Raw genomic sequence first — 25,612 nt, 5'->3', positions numbered from 1 at the left:
GTGGGGGTGGGGGGGGGGCACAGGGAGCAGGAGAGAAACTGCTTGAAAATCAGGGCTTTTTCTGTTACTTCCTTCATCCTAAAACATCCTTTTGGACTTCTTTCTGTGCCTTCAAGGGCTGTGGAAGATGGAAATAAAGGAGGAAGGACTGACCAAATAAAATGGTGTACAATCTTGCCCACAGGAAGCTGATAATCTAAAGGAGACACTCGTTGCTAGGAAATTCCCAGCTTCTCAAGACAACTCTGGACTAATATGATGCCAAGTGCCAAGGAAGAATCCAGAGAGGAAGGCAGGTCAGATTGGGGTGGAATAGATGTAGAAGGGTTCCTAATACATCTATCTCCCTTCTCTGTCTCTTTTCTCCTTCCTCCCAACATGTTCTTGCATGTGACGTATGTGTGTGTCTATCCGTCTATCTGTCTATCTATAGATAGATGTAGATGTAGATATAGATATATAGATATAGACATAGTCCCCAAATGGAATTATCTTCTGGAGGGCAGGCCCCTTGTGGTACAACTGCCCCCACTAGGTGAGTGTTCTAGGAACCCATTTGTGTCAGTGTTCCAGCTGGCGTTGTTGTGAGAGGCTGTGTTCATCTTCAGTGAATTTTTTTAAGACTCTTTCAATGTGTTTGCCCATTTCATGATGGGTGATTTACGAGTGCACCTGCCCACATCGCGCTGACTGTTCAGCAGTTTTTGACCCAAAACGGCATGAATCCTGTGCCCCACCCTCCCTATTTACCCACTCTTGCCCCAAGTGGCTTTTTTGTGTTTCCCCAGATTAAAAAACTCCTCGAAAGGAAACATTTTGCTGACCTGGAACAGTTGAAACAAAAAAAGGCAGAAGCACTAAATGTCATCAGAGTGAAGAGTTCAAAAACTGTTTTGAGCAATGGAAAAAAAGTCTTGATAAGTGTATCGTATCACATGGAAAGTACTTTGAAGGTGACTGAAGTTTAAACATGTAAGGATAAATACAAAACTTTTTATAAACAAATTCTGGTTTGGGGAGGTCTCCCCCTCTCTGTATACTCTGTTTTCAAGCTTCTGAGTTAGAATTTGTTCTCAGGAAAATCTCATATACTGATGGTGGGCGTCTTACTCTAGTACATCGAGCCTGACAACCTGTAGGTGCAGAAACACAGAATGAGACCTAGCTATTGAGTCAGCTCCACTGAGTTCTTAATTATATCTGAAAAGATGTGGCCAAGCTACTGTGGAGGCAACGGGGAGTTTTTCTCATGTAGGAAACGGCAGCGCAGTCCTGCAGGCGTTACCAGATATGCATGCAAAGTATCTGAGAAAAGAAAGCCACAGTAACAACATATCACATCGATCAAGCTGCCCCCATAAGGTTGATGTGCTTTACTGTGAGTTATACTTTTTGTAAAAGGAGAAAAAATATGAAAGCAAATGGTAGATAGAGTGAAAGTGGCTGAAACAGTGATTTGTCCCCCACATTAATACAGATAAAAGAGAATTTATGCCCTGGTCAGGTTGCTCAGTTAGTTGGAGCATTGTCCAGGGCACCAAAAGGTTGTGGGTTTGATTCCTGGTCAGGGCACATGGCTAGGCTGCAGGTTCAATCCCCAGCTGGGGTGTGTGTGGAGGCAACTGATGGATGTTTCTCGATCAATGTTTCTCTCTCACATCAATGTTTCTCTCCCCCTCCTTCTGTCTCTCTAAAATCAATAAACATATTCTATGGTGAAGATTAAAAAGTGAGAGAGAGAAAATCCATGCACTTTTCCACGTGAAGACCTTAATGAATTGCTAAGCCCTGATTACGATGTAAATGTGTTTGCAGTATTGGCTGCCCATCATTACGAAACTGACCCTCGCTGACCCTCAACAAACTTCCTCCCCACGCCCACCATGTCCTAAACACCACTTCCTGGAGAAAAAAAATCATGACTAGGAGGGAAAGAGACCTCAAGATGATTTAACTGGCATTTTTGTCTTTTTCTCCACGTCCGTGGTGCATTTTAGTTGCTACTTTTCCACACACTGCATCTCACGCCCGAAAGGAAAAGAAGTCTGGACAATTATAAACAAAGCACAATCTGGAATAAACCATTTTTTTGACGTTTAAGAATGAAATGCATTTGAGCAAGCATCACAGGGCGCTTCCTTTCCTGTATCGGAATTCTGACGGAGCTCTGATGTTGATGGTGAATATAATCTGCCCCACGGTGCCGACTGGCTAGGGAGCTCTGACCACAGAGAGCAAAGCCAGGACAAGCCCTGTGTCTAAAGGTGGGGAGTACCTGAGGGAGCGGGGGGCGGCCCGGGTGGAGGGGGCACAGGGTGGAAAATTGGGATAACTGTAATAGCATAAACAATAAAATATTGTTTTTTAAAAAGATTGTTATGTCTTCACGGGGAAGAGACATGGAAGGAAATTGAAAGCCGAGCTTGGAGAAGTGCTGAAAGCTGATATGATTAGGCAGCTGTATTTGAGTTGATGTCTGCGTCTTTCTTACTGTCTTGAGAAGTTGGAAATTGGAAGAGTCGGCTTTTTTTAAAATATATTTTGTTTTATTTCTTCCTCAAGCCAGCAGGCTGCTGGTTTAATAACTCTAAATTAGTTAATTCATTGCTTTGAATTAAACATGTGAATCAAATTTGCAGAGGGATTGAGGCTTGTTATGACTCTGAGAGAAAATTCTGGAATAAAAGCTGTTGTTCTAGAGAAACTGAGCAATTGCAAAGAATGCATCCCTTTAGGAGTCCTTTTCAATGGTGCACGTGCCTTCCAGTGGGAGCGGAGACAGAGCACAAGGCCACATGGGACTTTGGGGAGTAGATCCAGGACACTTCTGAAGAGAGGGATGAAGATCATCTGAGACCCAGAGATAAGCCAAAAAGAGTAAGTTAATATTATTCCTCCAAAGAGTAGACTGGAATAGTTAAGACTACATGGGACCAGAAGTTGTAAAAAGATTAGGAAGTGCCCGTAAAAGTGAAATTCCTGCTTCTGAGTATAAAGAAAATACAAGGTCAGAGAACACATTTATAACGGATAAGTAAAGAAAAGGACACTTAGTTGTACTTAAGAATCTATGTTTATTTGACGCATGTCTCTACTCAAAGTTGCGTGGCTTATGGAAAGGAAACATTAATCAATGCGTGTGTTGCTCTTGTCATAACATACACCTATGAAAAGTGAAGGTAAGTGGGTCGTGTTTTATAGACATAATATTCTGGGTTATCACTTCTTAAAACAAATGCACCCGTAAGGATAGGCTGAACAGACACCATCATTCTTCCAGGAACAATTCCTAGAATGTAGGTATAGAAAGGCCTTCACCTGCATGAGGCTAAATCTTGGCTCCTCTGACTTTTCAATGACAGAAACGACACAGGCCTCATGTACTTATGATTCATACCAGATCCAATGAGACTGTAAAAACAAAATAGTGATGAAGTGTGGAGAGTAATAGGCGGCAACTATTTTTATTGTCTCCAATTGAAAGACAAAATGATTGTTTCCTTGGTGCCTGATTGCAGCCTATTTCTAGAACCGTGCAAAATGACCACAGCATTACCCCACGAAAACTTGAAACACGAGAGCACGGAGAAGATTAAAGTCTTTACTAAATGATCTGATGGCAGTTGCGATGAGGGAACATAAAAAGCTGCATCAACTCAGCAAAGATTTTTGTATCTAGAGCACTAATTTAGAGTTAAAATAAAGCAAGTTGGTTGGAAAGAATGATGAGCTTAATGCGGTAAATTTGGAAGGCCGGTTCTCCTACCTGCTTGAGATACAACTTTCTTGGTGATAACCACTGGGGAAGCACGGCGTAATTTAGTATGTGTAATATATGCCATTGCATGCTACCCCGACCCTCTCTTCCTCCACCCCTTCCCCTTTCCTATCCCAACACCGTTGCTCCAAACCTAATTAAATATTTCAACAGTCCACCTCCTCCTCACCTTCGGACTCTCCAAACACGTTGGAAATCAGATCTCTGACTCAGACTGAGCAAGAATTAAACCCCCTCATCTTCCTCTTTCCTTAGGAGGGAGGCTCCACATTGACTAGATCCCAATGGGAAAGGCAAAGAAATAATGCTTCTCTTCCTGAATTATTCCCTGTTGGCTACTAAATATCCCCAGCACAGTTCAGATGCTCCACCATGTCATCTAGTAAGAAGTAGCTAAACTTTGAGCAGTTCACATTCTAGATGTATTTCAATACAATGTCTTTACTTAAACAAAGCATGGTAAGTGAAGCCTTTCAAATAGATAGACTGCAAGTGGATTGGGAGTTGAGCACAAATTTGCTAGGCAGCACGGTTTTTTTCCTTCAAGCACAGCTGTACCATCAGCAAATCAGTTTTAGTTTGTGTTATCTGCAGGGACAGGAATGTGCATAGCTAGACCTCTGAGAACTCGTTAGGGTAGGATTCTATAAATAATTAAGTAATCTACCAAACAATGAAAAATGAAAAGAAATAGGAAGCTGAGAGAATTCGCCCTGGATCCCTTCACCTAATCATTTCTGTGTGCAAGTATGTGCCAAGTGTGTTAGCTGAGGAAGCAGGGATGATTATCACACTGAATGGGAGAAGAAGAATGTCACTGTTCATACAAAGATAGCAATCTGCAGAAAATTTCTCATGAAGAATCCCTTCCACTTGAGGGAGAGAACAGCAAAGGCCCAGTGGGCTTCAGAGCCGTCTATGAGACTCACCAGCAGACCGTCCACCTTGCTCCATAAGGGTGGTCTAGGTCTACTTTCTGTAATCTTGACACACAGATAACTCTGACGGGTCCCTGGATGTAACGGATAAAGCGTTGGAGTTAAACCTGAGACTGAAACCTTTCTCTGCTACTTTCTAGTTGTGTGAAGTTAAATCAGTTGGCCCATTTTCTACATCTAAAAAATTGTGGAAAATAAATTTTTTAATATACACAATACACAAGGCCCCTCGTAACAGGTGCTCATTAAGTAGTCACTATTATTAACTTCATTATCATTTGGCAAATGGTTTCAACCAGTAAGTAGAAGATTAAAATTCAAAAAAGGAAGAAAGAAAAGGGAATCAAGCACACACTCTGTATTCCTCCCAAGAAAACAGGGAAGTAATTTGAAGCAATTTTTATTTTGTATGGATTTATTCTATACCACTTTTCTTATCTGCTTCCATTCATCTTAAGGATTCAGAACATCCCACGATATTCTATGATATCCTGATTCTTAGGCTGGGATGCTAAGAATTTTCAATCTAAACCTCAAAAAAAACTTCTATCCAAAAATTAGTAACTAATTTTCTTCCTAACCACAAGGTCAAAAGGTTACAGACAAGTAAACTTCCATTTAAAATTCCTACTGTACATCTAAGAAAGATTATGTAGTGGTTCTATACTTATATTTTAACTGAAATATCAGTATACTTTGGTGGAGTATATCAACTTTTAGAGGGACTAAGAACAATTTCTGTCCTACATAAACTTAGAACAAACAATGAAACTGAGGGACCCAACTGTTAATAGAAGTACAGCAAAATTCCATTCTGTGTCAAATTGTGAATGCTCAGAGGAACATGGTCCCATTGTCCATGAAATGAACGTGATTCCCTTTTACCATATCACTCCAAGTGAAGTTTTCAAAGAAACAACTATTTTTTAATTTTATCCTGGCAGTTCTGCTAATTGGAAGTAAATGCCTTATGACAACAACAGACAATATGGAGCACTCTTTATGCCAGACTCTAGTTTTCCTGAGTGAGCCGTTGGAGGCTTTTTCTTGCTTGCCCATGCTCGTTTCTCTTCACCTCTCCAATCTATTTATGCAAATCCTTGTCTTTTCCGTATTTATTCACTCTCTTTCTCACTCCTCCTGTTTTCAGTGAGGGTACTGTGTAGGAGGTGACATAGCTTGTCTGGGGAACCAGGACAAGAGGCCAATTTCTCAGTCTCTAATGTCATGTTGCTCTTTGGCCCTGACTGGCTAGAGGTAAGGGACTGAACTTTATGACATGGTTGGACTACAACACATTTATCTGGAAATACAGTCCCACAGACAGCAGGCATAGCCTTGCCGTTGAGAATCTTGGGGTCAGGACCAGGGTACAGCTGACCTTCAGTAGTAAGAAAAGGGATTTGGACCTGATGTACTGATAGTCCTTTGGGGGTCAGATGGCCCCCACAACCTGCTGAGCAGGCTTCTCCAAGTCTCAACCTAAGCCTGGATATGAGGTCTATGCATCTCTCGATCACTCTTCACTCTGGTTTATGTGTGGCTACTGGGATGGGAACACTTAGCCAAAATGTTCCCAGGACAGACTTATTTGTAGGCCGCCTCTTAGGCTCTGTTCTTCTTGATAAAACATCCTCAGCTCTGTGTCTGTGTTGAGAAATGTAACTTGTGAGCCGCCTGCTTCTGACTCTTCCCTTGTTTGGTTGCCTTCAAAGCCTACTGTAAAGCAGGGAAGTGATAGCTTGACTCCCTTTGCTCCATGTTATGGTTTCTTTCTGGTGCTGTTATTAAAACAACAAATGACAGTGTGCACACAGCAGTAAGTCACAGTGGTGCGGCCCTGATTCCGGAGAGAGCGGCTGGACTACAGAAGCAGGGACGAGAGGCAGGGTAGGGGCAGGGACAGCAAGGCGGGGTGGGCAACTTTTCATTATGTTTGGCCCAATGCCCAGTATACCCTCACATTTCCAAACTGTGTTTTAAAAATAAAGATAAGAAGTCACTTGAATAAAGCTTTAATTTCTGTTTAGATATAATTCCAAGTTTTATAACCAAGTTTTTAACACCCAACCTACAGCTAGCATTATCTGCACATTCCTTCTCATATAAAAACAAACTTTAAAATGGCTAAAGAGACTCAGTGGATTTACAGAACCCAAACAATATTTTCACCCATTGAGCTTAAATGAATTAGAAAGTTAAGAATTACTTTCAATAAATGGAAATAAGCTGGAAATTTTCTAATATAAAAGCCCACGAGTATGAAATCATCAAGTGTGGTTTTGTACATGCTCAGAGATAGGATGGGGAATGAGCAACAAGGTAGACAGACAGTCCCCTGTTTTGTAACTTTAGGGTAAAACAAAGTAGGGAAAAAAGATAATTTGAAGGAAAAATAGGTAAATAGGTTACAGAAAGCCTTTAAAAATATGTAGCTTAGTAAGAACTACTTAAGCTGAAGAGGCAAAAACCCTGGTGAGTGACCTAAATATTTGAAAGCAGTAAACATCATTGGTGAGGCAAGAGCTTAAGAGAGCAGGAAAAAGTGGTATCTGAGGGACGTAGGGGTGCGACGGCCCCAGAGGTAATCTTGCAAACAAGATAATCTTGCAGAGTGTGTTAAGGATGAGATTCAGTTAGTTTTGGAGATGTGAAGGAACAGGGTGCTTAGGGAACTTCCTAAATGCCATTTGCTGAGTATGAGGAAGGCAGGGTGTGGCAAAGGGCTGAAGGAGGGATGGAGATTAAGAATTCCATGGCAGTGAAGGAACTGTAATAAACTATCAACATCGCCAGCCAAGCTGGCCTCAAGAGTCATCTCATAGACTAGGATTTTTTAAAAATCCTCACCCAAGGATGTATTCACTGAGTTTGGAGAGAGAGGAAGGGAGAGATAGAGAGAGAGAGAGACATTGATGTGAGAGAGAAACACAGATCAGTTGCCTCCTGTATGTGACCCAAATGGGGATTGAACCTGCAACCTTTTGGTGCACAGGATGACGCTTCAACCAACTGAGCCAGCCAGCCTGGGCTCATAGACCAGGATCTTTAAGTGGATCTCAATCCAAATCAACCCTCCTCATTGCCTGAATCATTGTCCCTCTGTGGATTCAGTCCTGGCTTGACCCAATGTTCCAAACAGTAGTTATTTGAGTATCTTCCTTTTGACAACCCCAAACTCCAGTCTGGGTACATAAACTCACTCCAAATTTTTAGTAAGTTTCTAAATTCTCCAAGAATATGTTTTCTCACTGTAGTGATAACACCTGCCCAGCAGATCTATTTCAAGAGTTAAAATGAGACAATAATCAGAGAGGGATTTAAACCAAGCCTCCCAGGCCAGGCTCGTCAGCAATTATTCATGAACTTAAGTTACAGTGTGAAGTTATCTCTGGCTAGGGTGGGAGCAGAAGTGGAAAGAAAATTACTTTCGCAGTTTGCAAAATTGTCAAAGGTACAATAGCCCTGTTTGAACTGTTGTTTGACTACTTTCTGTTATTTAGAAAGTACATTCTTGAATTTCTTAGGCTCATGGGAACCCCATAGATTTCTTCTCTTTATCTCATCAACAATTTTCATGAAGCCAAAACCTCTCACATTCAAATAATCACCATTTATTACTGGACTCAGTACAAGTTTATGATAAATTTGCTAATAAGTGTTTCCTGTTCACTAACATTAATCGCAAATGAATCAACCCCACGTTGCCAGACAGTGGCAGTGGGCATATCAGGAAGGGAGCAGGTGCTAGGTGTTCTTTTTACATATCCTGTTACATAAAACAGCATCAGACTCTAAGTGTCCAGAGCAAAACGCATCCTTGTATGACTGCTGTTTAACTGCTAATACATTTTGGAAGGATGAGAAATGGTAAGTGGCATTATAAATGATGACTCAGATGCTTTGCGCATCTAGGCTATTTGGTGAAAAACAAATAAATGAAAAAGAAAGGAGCTTATGAATGTAAAATAATGTTCATGGGACAATTTCATGACTAAATGAAACAACGCTACCCTATGAAACAAGCCTCAGCTTCCAAATTATCAATTTATCAAAGTGAAGGTTTCCCTCTAATATTAGGATGTGATACTGTGTGACATCAGCAGCTGAATGAGTCATGCAAATCACCTAATTAATCTCCTTGAGCTGACCAGTGGCGGGTCCTACTGTTTTTCCTCTTGAGCCACTGTATATGTGTTTTTTTTAAAATTTTTAATCCTCATTAGAGGATATATTCATTAATTATTAGAGAGGGGAAAGGAGAGAGAGAAACATCGATGTGAGAGAGAAACAGAGATTGGTCCACGCCCCAACCAGGGATCACACCAGCACCCTAGGTAGGTGCCCTGACCCTGAATCGAGCCAGAGACCTTTCCGATACCAAGTGATGCTCCAGCTAACTGAGCCAGGCTGGCCAGGGCTCGTGTCTTCTTTGTTTAGTTCAGGAACTTGGGGTCGCTATCTGGGAGGGGTTTTTATTTTGACTTTGTTTCAACTCCCAAACAAAATGGTGTCTTCTTCGGGCTTTCGAGCTGAGTGGTAGACGCATCCCACTCTACCCGCTCCGTTGCCCAAGCAGATCTGTTTGCTGGGCAACCACCGTGCTGGTCGGCAGTCACGCAAGAGCGGGGTCTGCGATGTGCGATTATCTGCATCTCATCCAGGAGATGGTATTTAACCTCCCCGAGTCTGATTGCTGTCCTCTGGCAGTGAGGACATGTGACTCCAACGTCTCTTTTAGCTCCAAAAGCGTTCCAGGATTCTAATTTTAATTCTCGTAGGCTCCACATAATGCTGATTAAGATGCCCTCATTGACTTCGGCCTTAGATCTTCCTATTTTCCTAACTGCTCCCTCTCTTTTGAATTTATACTCTTCACGTTTGCCGGTCCCACTGAAGAAGGAAGAATTGCAAGAAGGAATTTCTGGAGAGGGTGTGTTTGAGAGGTGAGCAATTTGCAAAGGGTATAAGGAAGGGTATTTTGATGATTTCCATTGGAGGCCCAGAATCTAAACAAAATTACAAAATCGGATGAGAGTAAATTGGCTCTTATATTAGTTTTTGTTGTTGTTATAGAGCAGAATTCTATGCCAGGGATTTTGTATGAAGTCTCAATTAAGCATGGTGTGTTTTTCTTTTTTCTTTTTTATTTCAAAAGTACATGAGATTTATCTCTTTTTTTTTCTTGCCCCTCAGACCCCTGGGTGTCAAAGGTCCTGGGGGACACTGTCCTCACAGGTGATTGGAGCCCAGTGCTGAACATCATGGGAGGTGAGATTTATTTATGATGTATTTTGCTCTGTCTTTGGACATTAAAGAAGTAAAATTCATTGTGAATTTTCTTTCTGATCTTTCAATTAGAACATTAGAAAGCAAACTGGGAAAAAACCCCAGGATTTTGGATCATTTCTACCTGACCAAGAAGAGCTGCTATCCTCCTCACCTGACCATTCAACGGATAGTCTTCTTTTAGTTGCCTTCAAAGTGAGGCACGAGGTTAACTATGTCCCATTGTCAAAGCCCCTACAGTATAGTGGGAAGCACTGGGGAACTTTGCTGGTGTTGAAATCGTGTCATGTATCTTCCTGTATACATATAGGAGCAGGCAATGACTACGCTCACCTATGTAGACACACAAACTTTAAATGTTTTAGATTGCGTGGTATACATCGAGTCACTGTCTCCCTGGGGCCAGACGAGGGATGGGCGGGGGGAAGGGGGCTGGGTGTCAGTGCAGTGTGCGCATGCTGTGGCTGGGGGGCCCTGCACAGGCGGCGACCTGGGGCAGCTGCTCAGCTCCAGCTGAGGTGGGAATGCAGATGCGGAGCTGGCAGATACTTGGAATTGTAAAGGCACATTGGAAATCCGGAGTTTTATGGGTATTCTCCCAATTTTTAAATCTTGGCTCAACGTGATACTACACTGACAAGTGAGCGGAACACATCTGTGTATGGGCGGATTTGGCCAGCGGGCCCCCACTTTTACGACTTTTGGCATTTACTATCTTAAAACAATTTCAAATAAAGATAAACATGGACATTTTTCTATGACATTAGGTAAGCTTCTAATGCATCATTTTAATGGGACTTTAGATTTCGTTTTGGGGCCATACTATGATTTCATTAAACAGGCCTATATCTGTGATACAGGTCCTTTCCAGTTTTTCACTGTAACAGACAATGGTATAATGAATGTCCTTTCATACGTGAAACAGTAATTTATATGGAGTATATTATAGAATAAAGTATAAACAAATTCAATATTTATTTTTCCAAATGGTTAAAAAAATACCCCCAAGAACATTTATTGAACAATACTTACACTTTCTTACAAATTTGAAAATCTAAGTCTATCATCTATTAAATATTTTTGTTAACATAGGTCTATTTTGAGCTTTCCATTTTAATTTATTGTTTTATCCTTGTACCAGTAACATTATTTTCCCTATTGTAATTTTATAATATATTCAGAAGCTCTAATTATACATCCCATTTATTACTGTGCTGTTTTTAATTATCTTCAATTTACTTCATCCTATTTTAATATAAACTTCAGAATATTTTGTGAACCCCTTTATCCTCATGGAATTTTTCTTGAACTGTTAAAAATTAACTCAGGAAAAATTAGTTAAGTGTCTAGTAACAAGTCTTCCCATACAGAAATGTTTTCCACTCATTCAGATTTTCTCTTTTGTCCTTCTATGATGCCTTACAGTTTTCTTTATACCTAGCTAACATGGAATTTTTATAGACCTGTGTTTGTGTATTTATATTTGTATATTATCTCACAAGATTGACCTTACTTATTTCTAGTTGCACAACAAATAGAATCTGTCACTATATTTCTAATTATGATATATGCCTATATCCATAATTCATATAGACTATACAGGAAATGTTAATAAAATAAAATTATTAATTTGCATTTGGCCACCTCTACATAGTGTATATAAGATACAATCATATATGAAAGCTATTATTTAACATCTGGCCACTTTCCATGTACAAATAATTAGTATATTAGTTAAAATTATTCTTATTGATTTACTCTAAACTATGCTCCAAATGTATCCTGTGTAGAACTGAAAGTTTTCCAAAATAATGAAGACGGCTGATCAATCCACAAAGCCCTCCTTCCCAATTAAAACAGCGCTCTCTCTGTATAAGTTAGCTGAGATTATACAGGATCTAGTCTCACTCATAAGTTGTCGTCTTATCACTCAATTTAAGATACTTATAAATAAAAATTCGTATCTAAAATATTTCATATAACCCATGTTTTGTGTGCATCCTACATGGGATTATTATACCCATTACTATACCCATGGTATGTAATCATTATACCTACGTATAACACGCATCCTTATTTTTCCCACAAAAATTTGGGCAAAAAAAGTGCACATTATACATGACAAAATGCGGCATTTGTTTAATCACGTATAACTTGTAAAATAACCTACTGCTTATGACAATGATTTGAATAAAGACAAGAAAGCTAAATGTGTCTGTTTGTCGCAAAGGAGCAGAAGGCACATTGGTGACTATTGCAGAGTCACATAAATACCTCTGTACTAAATAAGGAATTGATGCAGCTTATCTAGTGTGGCCCAGACAGGTTGAAATAGTATTTTTAAGCCAAAGATATAATACTGATAAGATTAAAATGCAATAACAACTTGAAAATAACTTTGTTACATAAAATAACCACTAAAGGTCGGTAAGTGCAGACACGAAATACATTACCGACTCTTCTGAATCACCATTGATGGTTGAGCTCTGACACTTTGACTATAAAAAGGACAGCTTTATTTTTGTTTTAGAATGTCTCCTCATTCTGCGCAAGGTCTGTCACTCTGTGATGGGGAGGTCAGGGAAGGGGTTGGTGCCTGCAGCAGGTACACCAGGGGGCCAGAGAGAGCACTTGGAATAGCAAGGTCCTGATTTCCCCTTTCATTATTGAGCCTTCTGTGTGGACATGGCATTGCAATGGCCACACGGAAGCAAGCAACCTTTAAAGAAAACAGTGGAAACATGGTCCCAAGTTTAATCTTCACGTGAGGTTATATCTATTGACTTTAGAGAGAGGAAGAGGGAGGGAGAAAGAGAGAGAGAAACATTGATGTGAGAGACAGGTTACCTCCTGCATGTTCAAGTCCCAACGAGGGATCAAACCCACAACCTAAATATGTACCCAGACTGAGAATCGAACCCACAACCTTTTGGTAGATGGAACAATGCTCCAACGAACCGAGGCACCCAGCAAGGGGCGGTCACACTGTTTTGTAGCACTCTGTGTATGTGCTAACTGCGTGAATTTTTCACTTTTCAGGTGGTGGCTGTGACTTCTATGTGGACTTATGTTGTGAGTGCTTTCTTCATTCGGAAAAAGAAATCAGGTGTGGAAAGCCTCTGGGATCTGCATTTTTCTCCTTCAGACTTATTGCCCTCTGCTTTGGGATTGTGCTTCCTTCATCCTAGAACTTTAAAATAAGAATTCCATGTATGATTTATGTGAAGCTGTTCTTCATTGGTGAAATAGGATCAATGCCTTGCATCCACCTCATTTCCATGTTTTTCTTAGAGTGGGTTTATTTAGGTGACAAACAGAAGCTTTGGGCTGGAGTTGGCTGCTTTCCCATGGACGGTCATCCCTAGCACTTCTCCATACGTCTCCAAGGGGCTTTGGCTTCCTCTCTTGTGGCCCTCCATTACTCTCCAGTCCCCTCAGGGAGCTAGGGCTGACAGGAGCTAACATTTTTTAATATATACAAAGAATAGGCCCACTGTCATGGGTGGTACTACTGCTATCATTTTTTTAGAGATAAGAAAACTAAGGCACATAAAGGTTAAGTAAGTTTTTCAGTGCCAGCTAGTGGTGGTGTTTAAACTTGAAACCAAGTTTAACAGCAAAGCTTCTGTTCCTGCTTATTTCAACTTCCCACTTGTTGGAGCATGGTGTGCCTCTCTCTCTCTGTTTCTCTCTCTCTCTCTGTGTCTCTGACTCTCAATTCACTTATAACTTACATCCGTAAATAAAAACATTACACAGTAAACCAGGCACACTATAAGCTCATCAATATCTCTCATAACTGTGATGGTTGATTTTACATGTCAACTTGGTTAGGCCATAATACCCAGTTCTTTAATCAAATACAAATGTAGGTGTTGCTCTGAAGGTATTTTGTACAATAGATGTGGTTAACAGCTATGACCAGTTGAACTTAAGCAAAGGAGAGTTCTCTCAAAAGTGCAGGGGGGCCCATGCCATTAGCTGAAGCCGTAAGAGCAAAACATGAGGTTTCCTGGAGAAGAAAACGTTGAAAACTGCAGCATTAGCTTCTGTCAGAGTTTCTAGCCTGCTGGCCTGCTCTACGGACTTTGGACTGGCCGATGCCCACAACTGCATGAGCCAATTCTTTAAAATTAATCTCTTTAGGTAGATGGATGGATATGCAGATGATGGATAGATGGAAATGCATTCTGTCAATTCCTGTTATTTGTGGTATGTTCTATAAAGCCCACACGAATGCTGATTAGTGATACTGAACCACTGTTCCTAGCTGACAAGCAATGTTAGGTTCCTGCAAGTCTCCGGTCACAACATGTCTTCAACTAATCAACACAGAACTTTGTTTTAATAGGATATGTGTGTGGTTCTGTTTAAAGATATCTTACTAACATACATTGTTGATTCATTAACATTGGACTCACCACCATAGCACTATAACTCACGCCTGAACGACACCTATCACCCATATTTTTCCGTATGAAACTTCACAGCTTTCTTGCATGTAGGAACATTAGACAGCACTTCAGCACAATGCTTGGGGACCATTTTAAACATAAAATACACCCCCCCCCAAAAAGACAAAAATATGAAAAAAACATGGCACCAAATGACCACAGAAAGGACACAAGAAGGCAGAGCATCACCTCTTTTGACCTGGGAACAGGTATGCCAGGTGGCTCACATTTGTCACCGTTCTATGCATACCTGGAAATGACCAGGAAAACACAAGTATTCATTTGGGGGTTACAAACACATTTTAGCAAGTAGGCAAATTTGCAAATATGAAATCCACAAATAATGAGTATCAACTATACATGCATATCCATATATTCTCTCAGTTCTGTTTCTCTGGAGAATCCTGATTCTCCACATCAATATAACTCCAAATAAAATGATATTTTTATTAATTATGAATAAGCAAGTCCACACAGAAAATTAAACTAAAAGCTTGTGAAAATGTCAATGGCATCATTGACAATTGATTATGCATATAATTCTGTCAGGTAGACACAGCAGAGGATGAATTTCTATCAGAGAATAAGAAAACCAAGTGTGAAAATATCCCTGAAAAACACGCCCCCCCTCTTGACCTCTAGAGGGTAGCTTTAGAAAGCCAACCCACGCCTGGCAATGCCCTGAAATGAATGACTGTGGTACCCACTTCAACAGTGTGTTGTAAAAATGAAACATGACCATGATAATGTGGTAGGGAGCAGTCTACAAATTTAGAGCTAAGATATTACAGTGCACATAAGTTCCACGGTGGGAATGCAAAATCGAGTCTGGGAAAGGTGGAAGGAGGAAGCTGAGTGTCTGAAGGAAGTTCAGTGGTGAAATACTCATGTGCCTTGCTTAAGAAACTCCAACTTTATTCTGTGATGGATAGAGACCCAATAAAGTTTCTAAAAAAGGAAGTACAATGAATAATTTGCATTTTAAGTAGATGGCTGAGACTGTTGTGCAGGGGATGGACTTGAAGGGACTAGACCAGGAGCAGGGAGATCAGCACCCAGGTCACGGTGCTCCAGAGCAAGTGACAGGCATGGGGCAGGAATGATACGGTCGAGGAAAAGCTGCTGGGCTGTAAAATGTGTGATTGAATGTGATGGATGGAAGAGGAGTCAAAGATAACACACATCTCTATTTTTAGTGTGAACTCTAAATGCAGACACACTTGAACTCCTTACAAAAGGCTAATGGGACCACGGTGGATATCACTGATGCATATCTTTTGCTGGGAGCTTGAGGACAAGATAGATTTTATTGTCACTAAGTCAACTGCTTCTCCATTAGGCATTGGGCTTTGTACAGGCCTGATTTCACCACGTATTGCACGGCATAGGAAGAGCCCTGAGGTCCTGATGACTGAAGTTGGAATTCCACTTCCCTCATTCATTGTTGTATGCCCTTGACTAAGTTAAGTAACTACTTTAACCCCCCCCTCTTTAACTATTCAATAAAAATAAAGATCGATTACATGGGAGGAGATGCGTGAGTGCAAGATGCAAAAAGTAAAATCTAAAAAATTAAACATCATTGAGTTGTTAATAATTAACTTACTCCGGAATGGATTTTCCCCTAACATGTATAGAAATGAAGATGTAAAGTGTGAAGTCAGTGTAGGAGTCAAGAGAATCAGGTCTCACGAGAGACTAAGGAAAACCTTAGTTACTTATGATTTCTCTTAGTTACTTATTATTTAGTTATTTAAGTTACTTAGTTACTTATTATTTAGTTACTTTATTATCTCTCTTTTGCTGGCCTTCTCAGGCAAACAATGGCTTCAGGTCAGAGTTGACTTGGGGCAAATGATACCATTCGGTTCTAACTCACACCTGTGTAACCTTGGACAAGTCACTTAACCTTTCTAAATCTCAGTTACCTCCTTTACAAAGTGAAGAAACTACAAAATTGGTGTACGTGTTAAATGAGATAATATATGTAGACTGTATACCAGACAGTTTAGCAGATGGTGGGAACTCAGTAGATGAGTGGATAAAACAACTATGGTACATTTACACAATGGAATATTACTCAGCTATAAAAAAAGAAGAAAATTTTACCCTCTGCAACAGCATGGATGGACCTGGAGAACATTATGCTAAGTGAAATAAGCCAGTCAGAGAAAGACAAATACCATATGATTTCATTCACATGTAGAATCTAATGAACAGACTGAACTAACAAACAAAATAGACACAGACTCATAGACAGAGAGCAGGCTGACAACTCTGGAGGAGGGGTTAAGGGGAGGAGGGAATGAGCAAAAATGAAAAAGGACTCATGGACACGGACAACAGTGTGGTGATTGTGGGGGACAGAGGGCGGGTGGAGGTGGAGGAGGGTATAAGGGGAATAAATGGTAATGGAAAAAATACAGTGAAAATAAAGGTAAAAATATTAGTATTAGTACACAAATTGTTAACTATTTCCTTAAATTCCATTTTCTACAGATGATCCCATTATATATTGTCATGTGATACTTCCTTGCCTTCTCTTCCCTCTACTTCCTCCCCTGACCTCACCTTCTTTCTCTTCTGTCTCCTCCCCTATTTTCCCTTCCCTTCAATTTCCTTTCCTTTTCCGTGAGAAACACTTTGATTGACTACATATGAATTTTTTTGATATATCCATATATTAAAGAACCCTTCCTAGAAGATAATACATTGTTGTATATACATATTTTTTTTAATTTGGGGGGAGATATCTGTGTCTATTTGTGTAAAGAGGACTTATATATACAATATCCCTTCTCATTCTAGAAGATAAAGATACTACTACAATACTAACCTATGTGCCCTTGTTTTTTTTCCCTATTCACTTATAAAAATATGTAATAAAATAAGGATATTTGAATTCTTGCGACCTGTAGGGTGTTATACACAGTGCGAAGGAGAGAAGGACTTAACTGAAGTCTGAATGTGTTTAAGAGAATACGTAAGTGGCCTCAGAGAGGCAGTTAGGTTACGTGACTGAAAAAAGAGGGATGCAAATTTAAGAGGCTGGAAATAGCCATCCCAGCACTAACCAATGCGTCCTTGCTTTTGTGTAGTTTATTCATTTGCACCGCCCCCCCGCCCCAACCCCAGTACACAGGCACAGCCGTGGTCACTGTGGAGCACAGTGGCAAAAGTACTCACTTGAGAGGCCCAGAGGGTTTGTATCTTCAACGGCCAAGACCATGGTAGGTAAACTTTGGGCGTGCAATAAATGGTGCGAAGCTACTCAAATGACTAAAAGGGAGACTGGGCAGAGTTTTGAGAGAAGTTTTCTCCAGACCCATCTTCTGTCCTCTAATTCTGAATGCAAGGGGAGGTCTCTGGTTTGCAGGTGTGCAAATGGCCACAATGGGTAGGCCGCAGAGCAGCCCCTGGCCATGAAGGAAGAAGCGGAGGCCTGGGGATGATGGGGCTGGGATGTGTCTGAAGTAACCAAGGGCCCTCTAAATGGCCATCTGTGACAAAAGGGAGAAGTTTTCAGTGTGGATGCTGCTGTTCTAACACAGCCCCCTGACACTCCTCTAGAAGGGGACCGTGAACCTGCACTTCAGGGAAAGAAGTAAAGGAGAAAGGAGGAAAAAAAGGGACAGAAAAAAAATCCCTGTAGACAGTAAGAAATTGTGTCAAGGACATCCAAGGTACATTTTCTTAAGTAGAAGAGTAAACCATTTTTGTTTGGTTTGTTCTTGTTTCGGTTTTGCTCAGTACAAGGGTGTGCGATATTTTGTGTAAAATTACAGGTGGAACTTAAGTTAGCAGGTGAATGTATGAATGAATGTACTAACAGACATTCATAAACTGAGTGCAGCATAGAATGGGTATATTTCCTATACAAGGAGAGTGATTTTGAATAACCAAAAAACCTCTACTCACCCTGCAACGAGAAAGGGCTCCTCTGGGTAAGGGAGGACCAGATACATTTTATATTATGCAAGGTCTCCTTATTGAAAGTGTTTGAGAGCAGACCTTCCCCAAGGATGAAGGGAAAAATTATTTGGCATTTTATGAGCTGAATATCCCTGGACACTCACACGAATTTTTAGCAAGATAAACAGTGTCAAAATTATCACCAGGCAGATCATGGAAGGGCAAAAATAGCTGAGTCTACTCAGCCGAAAGTATGTCAATGTCTTAACCAGAGACATGAGAAAACAGGGGGCCTGTGTCTGGCAGGAGTTGAACAGTTGACACTAAATTGAGCTATCCGTCATAAGGACTTTGCAAAATGGGTAAATACACTGTGCTTTCCTTTGCTCTACATTAAAGTGCGAGCTTGTGGCTTAGCATCTGTTGACAATTGGATTGAGCCTATATGCACATTGCTTAGAGTTTTTTATAGAATAAATTAGGAGGTAGGAAATTATCAATATAAATAATTTAGTCTTTGAGGGGCAAATGGAGTGCCTAGAACAATTTAATGAGTAAGATAATTCATAGTTATTTAAAAGGAAACCGCCAGATTCTTTTGGAATAAGGAAGTGTTTGACACTTCCACAAACATAAGTTCAACATAAGAAATAGTTAGGAGGTTGGCTCAGGGCTTGCTTAAAAGAATGATCCTCTCCATTTCCATCACCATCTAAATATGGGCCATAAATCAGTTGATTATAGTTCCATGCATTTTTAGAATGGTGTCGGGGGGGATGGGCCACCTGGTGTAGTTATTAAGGATGGATCCATTTATGTCAAAGAATAGAAATAAGAGGTGTCATCTGTCCTCAAGATGCCCCCTTCTAACCCTTTGTTACATAATAGCCATGTGGTCTGTGTGTTATATAACCCTGTAGAATAGTAATGGAAAGCTATTAGAATGTATATATTTTTTTGCCTCACTCACTGGTTAAAAAATTACCTCAGTGTGAAAGCCGGTCTTTGCCAAATGAATACGGAAGATATCAATGCAACTGTACATGTCCTTCATTTAAACAAGTTTGCAGGGAAACTGAGTTCCACGTAACTCAGCAAATCTACCTTAATATTGGCCCTCTCCAGTGGAATACTGGAGAACTTCAGGAAATACTCACAATACAATATGCCCCGAATATAAGATAAACAAAATTAGGCTATGCTGGAACTGTCCCGAAGATGCTGATCTAGGGCCTTTCTTAGAAACATTCTCAGAAGACTAAAATGTCATCTTGTCTAAGGATGATATAAACTCTGTTGGCTTTTTCAATGTCATGAAAAAGAGGCTTTCAAACTTAATTCTGGAAATCTCTAAAATCCTGGTAGCTGGTCAAAGGTAATATGGTTGAAATGGACATGTTTTAACACCTGCATATTCCTTCCCAGTGCCGCCTGCTGAAAACCTGGAATCGGGGTTTCCTACGCTTTACCTTGATGCCAGTCACAGGGCTGCCCAACCCGTGGCCTGTGGGCCACATGAGGCCCAGGACGGCTATGAATGTGGCCCGACACAAAATCGTAAATTTTCTTAAAACATTATGAGACTTTTTTGTGATTACATATTGCAATGTATTTAACGTGTGGCCCAAGACAACTCTTCTTCTTCCAGTGTGACCCAGAGATGCCAAAAGGTCAGACACCCCCAGTCCAGCATTTACAAAGTTTGTTCCCTAGGACACTAGTTCCACGAGTTGTTAAAAGCTGTTCGGTGGAATAAAACATTTCATTGTCAAATAAGCTTGGACCAAGCTGTCCCCTCAATTCTTTTGCTGAGTCATTGTTTACACCGGTATATAAAAACTGCTGCAGTAAGGAAATCATTGACTTAGATTATTTCAGTATTTCAACTGTTGGAACAGAGAACATTTCTTCTCACAGGATATGCACTAATACCTTATAAAAATGTGTCACGGAACACACTTTGGGGACATGGTGTACACGCGTCAATACATCGATGCACCCGTAGAGTTGAAACAACTGAAGTCCCGGGCAGTCTGTAGTTACTTTACGTTCTTACCGGGGCACATACTGTTCCTTCTCCCTGCAATGACAATCTATCATTAGCAACCCCCGCACTGCCCTGCCTTGTCCCTGTGTTGGATGAGACCTTTCAAGTCCCAGCTTAAAAGTCATTTCCTGTGAGAAGCCTTTCCTGGTCCCGCCAGACTGCCGGGGGTGCCCCTCCCCGACCTTCCTCAGCACTGTGCACTAGCCGTGTAGGAGCACTTACAACCACTTCACTTCTTTTTTTATCTGGAGGAACTGGCTGACGCCGTCTATGGGAAATGGTAAGCAAATGTTTGCCAAATGAATGAGTGGGAAAACCAAAACGGTCTGGGGAGGCGTGTCCCCGGATAGGTTTGGCTGATCAGGAAGAGACACAATAAGATCCTAAAGGAGAGAGATTTACAGAATCAGAGGAAACCACAGCTTCCCTTTACCAATAAAAATCTATCCCAGAAAGAATGGATGTCATGGAACCATTAAAATAATAACATGTGTTCTAGGAGACATTAAACTCTTAGTCATGTGGACAAAAAAGCTCTTGGGATAATTTCTTCATAAATTGCTTACTAATCTGCTTCAGAGGGAAGCCATGTGGAGAGTGTCTCTCCTCCTAAAAGCAAACAGATGTTCCGTCTCCCAAAATGATGCTGAGCTACTTACATTTTTTTAGACTTAAGAGCCAATAGTTGTACACGTAGTATAATAGGAATTTTATGAATTTTCCTGGGAAAGCAACTGCATCATTTGCATAGTCAATAGACTGCAACAATTCCAGAAACAAAACTCTATGAATGGAATTGAGAAAATGACCGTCCTTGAGGGAAAGACACTATTGCTAGCGGCTGCCCGTAGAGAGCCAGGGCCATTGTTCCAGGGACCTCGCTGATTCAGGCCGGGGTGCGAGATCCACCTCTGCAGCAGGGAGAAGAGTCCCTCTCTCTAAATGAGCTGCAGTTGGACCCGAATAGGCAGCATGCTCTGGGCAACAATAAAACCAACGGCTCACGTGTGGACCTCCTCTGCTGTCACTAATGCACGGTCCCTCATGATCTCAGACCTGCACAGGAAAACAGAGCCCTAAGGAGCTGCTCAGCTTCTCTTTGCCCCTTCATTTTTGTCTTCAAAATAATAAACTCAATGCAGAGATTTAGAGGCCAGACTGCTTGCTCATGTGCTACCTGTATTTCTTGCGCAGGTTGCCTGGCCTCTTACTCAGTTTACAAATCTGAAAAATAAGGATGATGATATCATCTACATCAGGGGTGTCAAACTCATTTTCACCAGGGACCACATCAGCCTCACGGCTGCCTTCGAAGGGCCGAATGTAATTTTAGGACTGTATAAATGTAACTACTCCTTAACTAGGGGCAAGGAGGTTGGCACTGCCGCCAGGTAGAAACAAGGTGCCGGGCCGGATAAAACAAGGTGGAGGGCTGGATTCAGCCCTCGGGCCTAGTGTTTGCCACCTGTGATCTACATCAAGTATGATCAGGATTGAATTAATTATTAAGTGCCTGGCTCTTATAATAATAAGCACTCACTAAGTGTTGCTACTATTAATTTTCTTAGTGTTAATAATGTTATGATTTTATCATTCATTAAACAGTGATACCAATTGCTCTTCTATTAAAAATCATCTAAGACATTCTTAAGTCCAAACTGCTAAGCTTGAAAATATTTAATCACATATTATATTTTATATCCCACTATTTTTGATAGTCTAAAGTACAGCCTAGAGGTTCCTCAGTATACCCCAAACATGCTTAGCCCTTAGTTTGATCTTGAAGTGTTGTATATATGGTTCTCTTTTCATAATATATTTTTTTCTTTTTTCTAGCTAGTCAATTTCTAATCACTCTTCAGGGTCTAGTTCCAAAGGCACTTCATTGGAAAGGTCATTCTCCCATCTCTGTAAATACGATACTTTATTTTCTGAAGCAAACGAAAACCACACTGGGTCACACAGAGGCACTGATGTTTGTTTCACATAGAAATATCTCAATACATTCATTTCGAAGATACGGACAGGAGCACCATTATTTTCAAGAGTGATGGAATTCCCTGATGTACCCACAGTGTGGTTGGAGGCGGTGATAAACCTCCCTACACTATCTTCTCGTCTTGTCTCTGTCGGCTGGCTCTTGTATTATGGACACTGATCTTACATGCTTTTTTCCCAAACACTGTACCCACTTGCAAAAATGAAGACAATAGGAAAAAACCAAGTAAGTGGAAATATTATAGCACTCCCAATAAAGGAGCAAATATGTGCCCTTTGATGTCACATACCTTGTTTGATGGCAGTGAGAAGTGACGTTTTGATATTTGGGAATGCCAATGTGATTATTTTATTGTTGAATCTTCTTTTGTTTTATCGGGGCATTGTAGATTAGTTTTTCCCAACTTAAACGGTAAAATCTTACTCTCTGATCCCTCCTCCATCTTCTGTGCAAATTATTACTAATTAGCTCCTTTCTTCTTCCTTTCTCTCTCCTCTGCGCTTCTCTACTGAGATCTGTGATAAAGAATTTACGCATTTCTCTGATTAAAATATGTTTCGATTTAGGAAAGGGCTGGGGACCTCGTCTAAACTCATTTACCTTCTTTTTCAGAGTAAAGGGGATGGGGAGAGTGTCTTCTGTGGGTGTCAAGTGACTCTTCAGGACACAAGAAGGGAACAAGAAATTGAGCTCTAAGTCACTCAGGAAGATTGCTTTCTTACAGAGTGCTGCACGAACCACTTCTCTGAATCTCCGCTTACATCCTGACACCTTCTGCAGAGTGATCTTCAAGTATTGCTCACTCCTGTGAGCCTTCAAGTACTTACTTTTGAAACTATGTAGTTATCAACTAGTTATACAATGCATTGTCTTGCATTGTTCCACCCCGTGTCGTAAGCCAGAAACCTGGAAACCGCCCTTAAACTTTTCCATATTTAAAATGTTTTAATGCCTAATATACTTCTAATTTTATGTCTTGTGTACTACCCATCCCCTTTGTATTTTTACCATCGCTGTATTAGTGGAGAATCTCATCAGTGCTCACCCTCAAAGGCCATCCAACGGGTCTTCCTGCCTCCAGGCTTATTTATTCAAATATGCTCTCTACTCTGATATTTCAATGGTCCTTCTTTTTTTTGATATATTTATTGATTATGCTATTACAGTTGTCCTTTTTCCGCCCCTTCACTCAACTCCATCCTGCCTACCCCCTCCCTCCCACATTCCCCCCCTATAGTTCATGTCCATGGGTCATACTTATAAGTTCTTTGGCTTCTACATTTCCTACACTATTCTTACCCTCCCCCTGTCTATTTTCCACCTATCATTTATGCTATTTATTCTCTGTACCTTTCCCCCCTCTCTCCCCTTCCCAATCCCCTATTGATAACCCTCCATGTGATCTCCATTTCTGTGGTTCTGTTTCTGTTCAAGGGACTTACCTAAGAAAAAGAAGATAAAAAATATGAACAGTAAAAATGACAGCAAACTCACAGTTATAAACAACCACACCTAAAACCAAAACAAAAGAAAACTAAGCAAACAACTAGAACAGAAACAGAATCAATGGTCCTTCTAACGTACAGACTTAAATAGATCAATCTGCTCTGAAAATTACTCAGTGGAGAATAAAATCCCACCATGCAATGTCCTGCAAGACATTTCCGGCCAAGGCTTCTGCCTGGCTGCCACGCCCCCTCTCTCAGCTCTCTCGCAGCACATCTCCCCGAGTGACGGACCACAGAGCCCCGGGTTCATTGCAGCAAGACAGATGCACTCAGGTCAGTGTGGTTTTATGCATTCTGTTCCTCCTACTGACTGCCTCCTTGCTTAAATTTTCCCTCCAACTCTTGGCTAACATGTTCCCTCCTCAGATTGAGCCTCCCCTGAACTTTCCATGAAACTTAGATATCTGTTTTTTCCCTCTGATTTCTAGTACACTTTATAGATCTCCATCCTAACAAACTTCTTGCTGCTACCCAACAGTGTCTGCACTTCTATGTTCTCAGTGAAGGCACGGGGCAAGCATTGTAGTTTTTCTTCTTAGCATAGGGTCTAGGACAGAGAAGATGTGATTCCTTAATTAGTTATAGGAAAATTAATATCACATCTTCTGACTTAAAAGCTATTGACCTGAAAACAAAAATGATAACACTCTCAGTGCCAGAATCAGTGTTGAGTGCCTGGGAGAAGATTAAGTACATGCTGGTAATTGGACTGATTTATTCAGGTGACATAACCATAATACAAAATAAAACCTTAGCAATTATTAATTTTATTTTATTCCCTATATTTATCATGGAATCTCCCATATAAAAATTAATAAAAATATGATACTGCAGCCAGAGACAGAAGTGAGACAATATAAAAAGAAAAATAATTTATTTTCCATTCTGAGAATCAAATAGTATAATACTGATTATAAATTATGTGCTGTCATGTTAGACTATGAAGTTATTGTTATTTTTTTCTCTGTCATTCTACAGTGGGATCAAATCATCCCCCAAACCACCTGAATCTTTAGTAGAAAAGGCAGACCATCAAATAGGCACCACCATCATCACTAACATTATCAACACTGCCAACACCACCATCACTACCAAAATCACCACCACCGCCACCATTACTATTATCACCATGATCACCCCCAACACCACCACCTCCTCCATTACCACCTCCACCTCCACCTCCACCATCACCACCACCTCCATCTCCACCTCTACCATCACCACCACCTCCACCTCCACCACCACCACCACTTCCCCCATCACCACCACTTCCATCTCCACCTCCACCATCACCACCTCCATCACCATCATCACCACCTCCACCTCCATCACCACCTCCACCTCCATCACCACCTCCACCTCCATCATCACCACTATCACCACTATCACCACCTCCACCACCACCACCTCCACCACCATCACCACTTCCACCATCACCACCGCTTCCATCTCTACCTCCACCACCTCCACCTCCATCACCACCACCACCTCCATCTACACCATCACCACCACCTCCATCACCACCACCACCTCTACCTCCACCACCACCACCACCACCATCTCCACTTCCACCATCTCCACCAACTCCACCACAAGCACCACCATGCCTCCACCATCATGGCAACCGTCACTATCACTATAACAACAATGACCACTACACTCTTATCAACAATTCAAATGCTGGTCA

At 40.9% G+C, this 25,612-nt stretch overlaps 1 protein-coding gene and 1 non-coding gene across 2 annotated transcripts in view; both read right to left on the bottom strand.

The window, feature by feature from the left end:
* CHRM2 (cholinergic receptor muscarinic 2) overlaps window positions 1-25,612 on the bottom strand; it is a 142,639-nt gene that overhangs the window by 16,322 nt on the left and 100,705 nt on the right. The window lies entirely within an intron of this gene.
* Window positions 9,902-9,991, bottom strand: LOC112299969 (small nucleolar RNA SNORD88). Its single transcript, XR_002974344.1, has one exon. It is a non-coding gene; the product is annotated as a small nucleolar RNA SNORD88 (small nucleolar RNA).

Source organism: Desmodus rotundus, chromosome 6 (genome assembly GCF_022682495.2).
Source record: "Desmodus rotundus isolate HL8 chromosome 6, HLdesRot8A.1, whole genome shotgun sequence".
NCBI classification, from domain to species: domain Eukaryota; kingdom Metazoa; phylum Chordata; class Mammalia; order Chiroptera; family Phyllostomidae; genus Desmodus; species Desmodus rotundus.
Note: the sequence above shows the minus strand (reverse complement) of the source record. Positions and strands in the feature narration are given on the sequence as shown.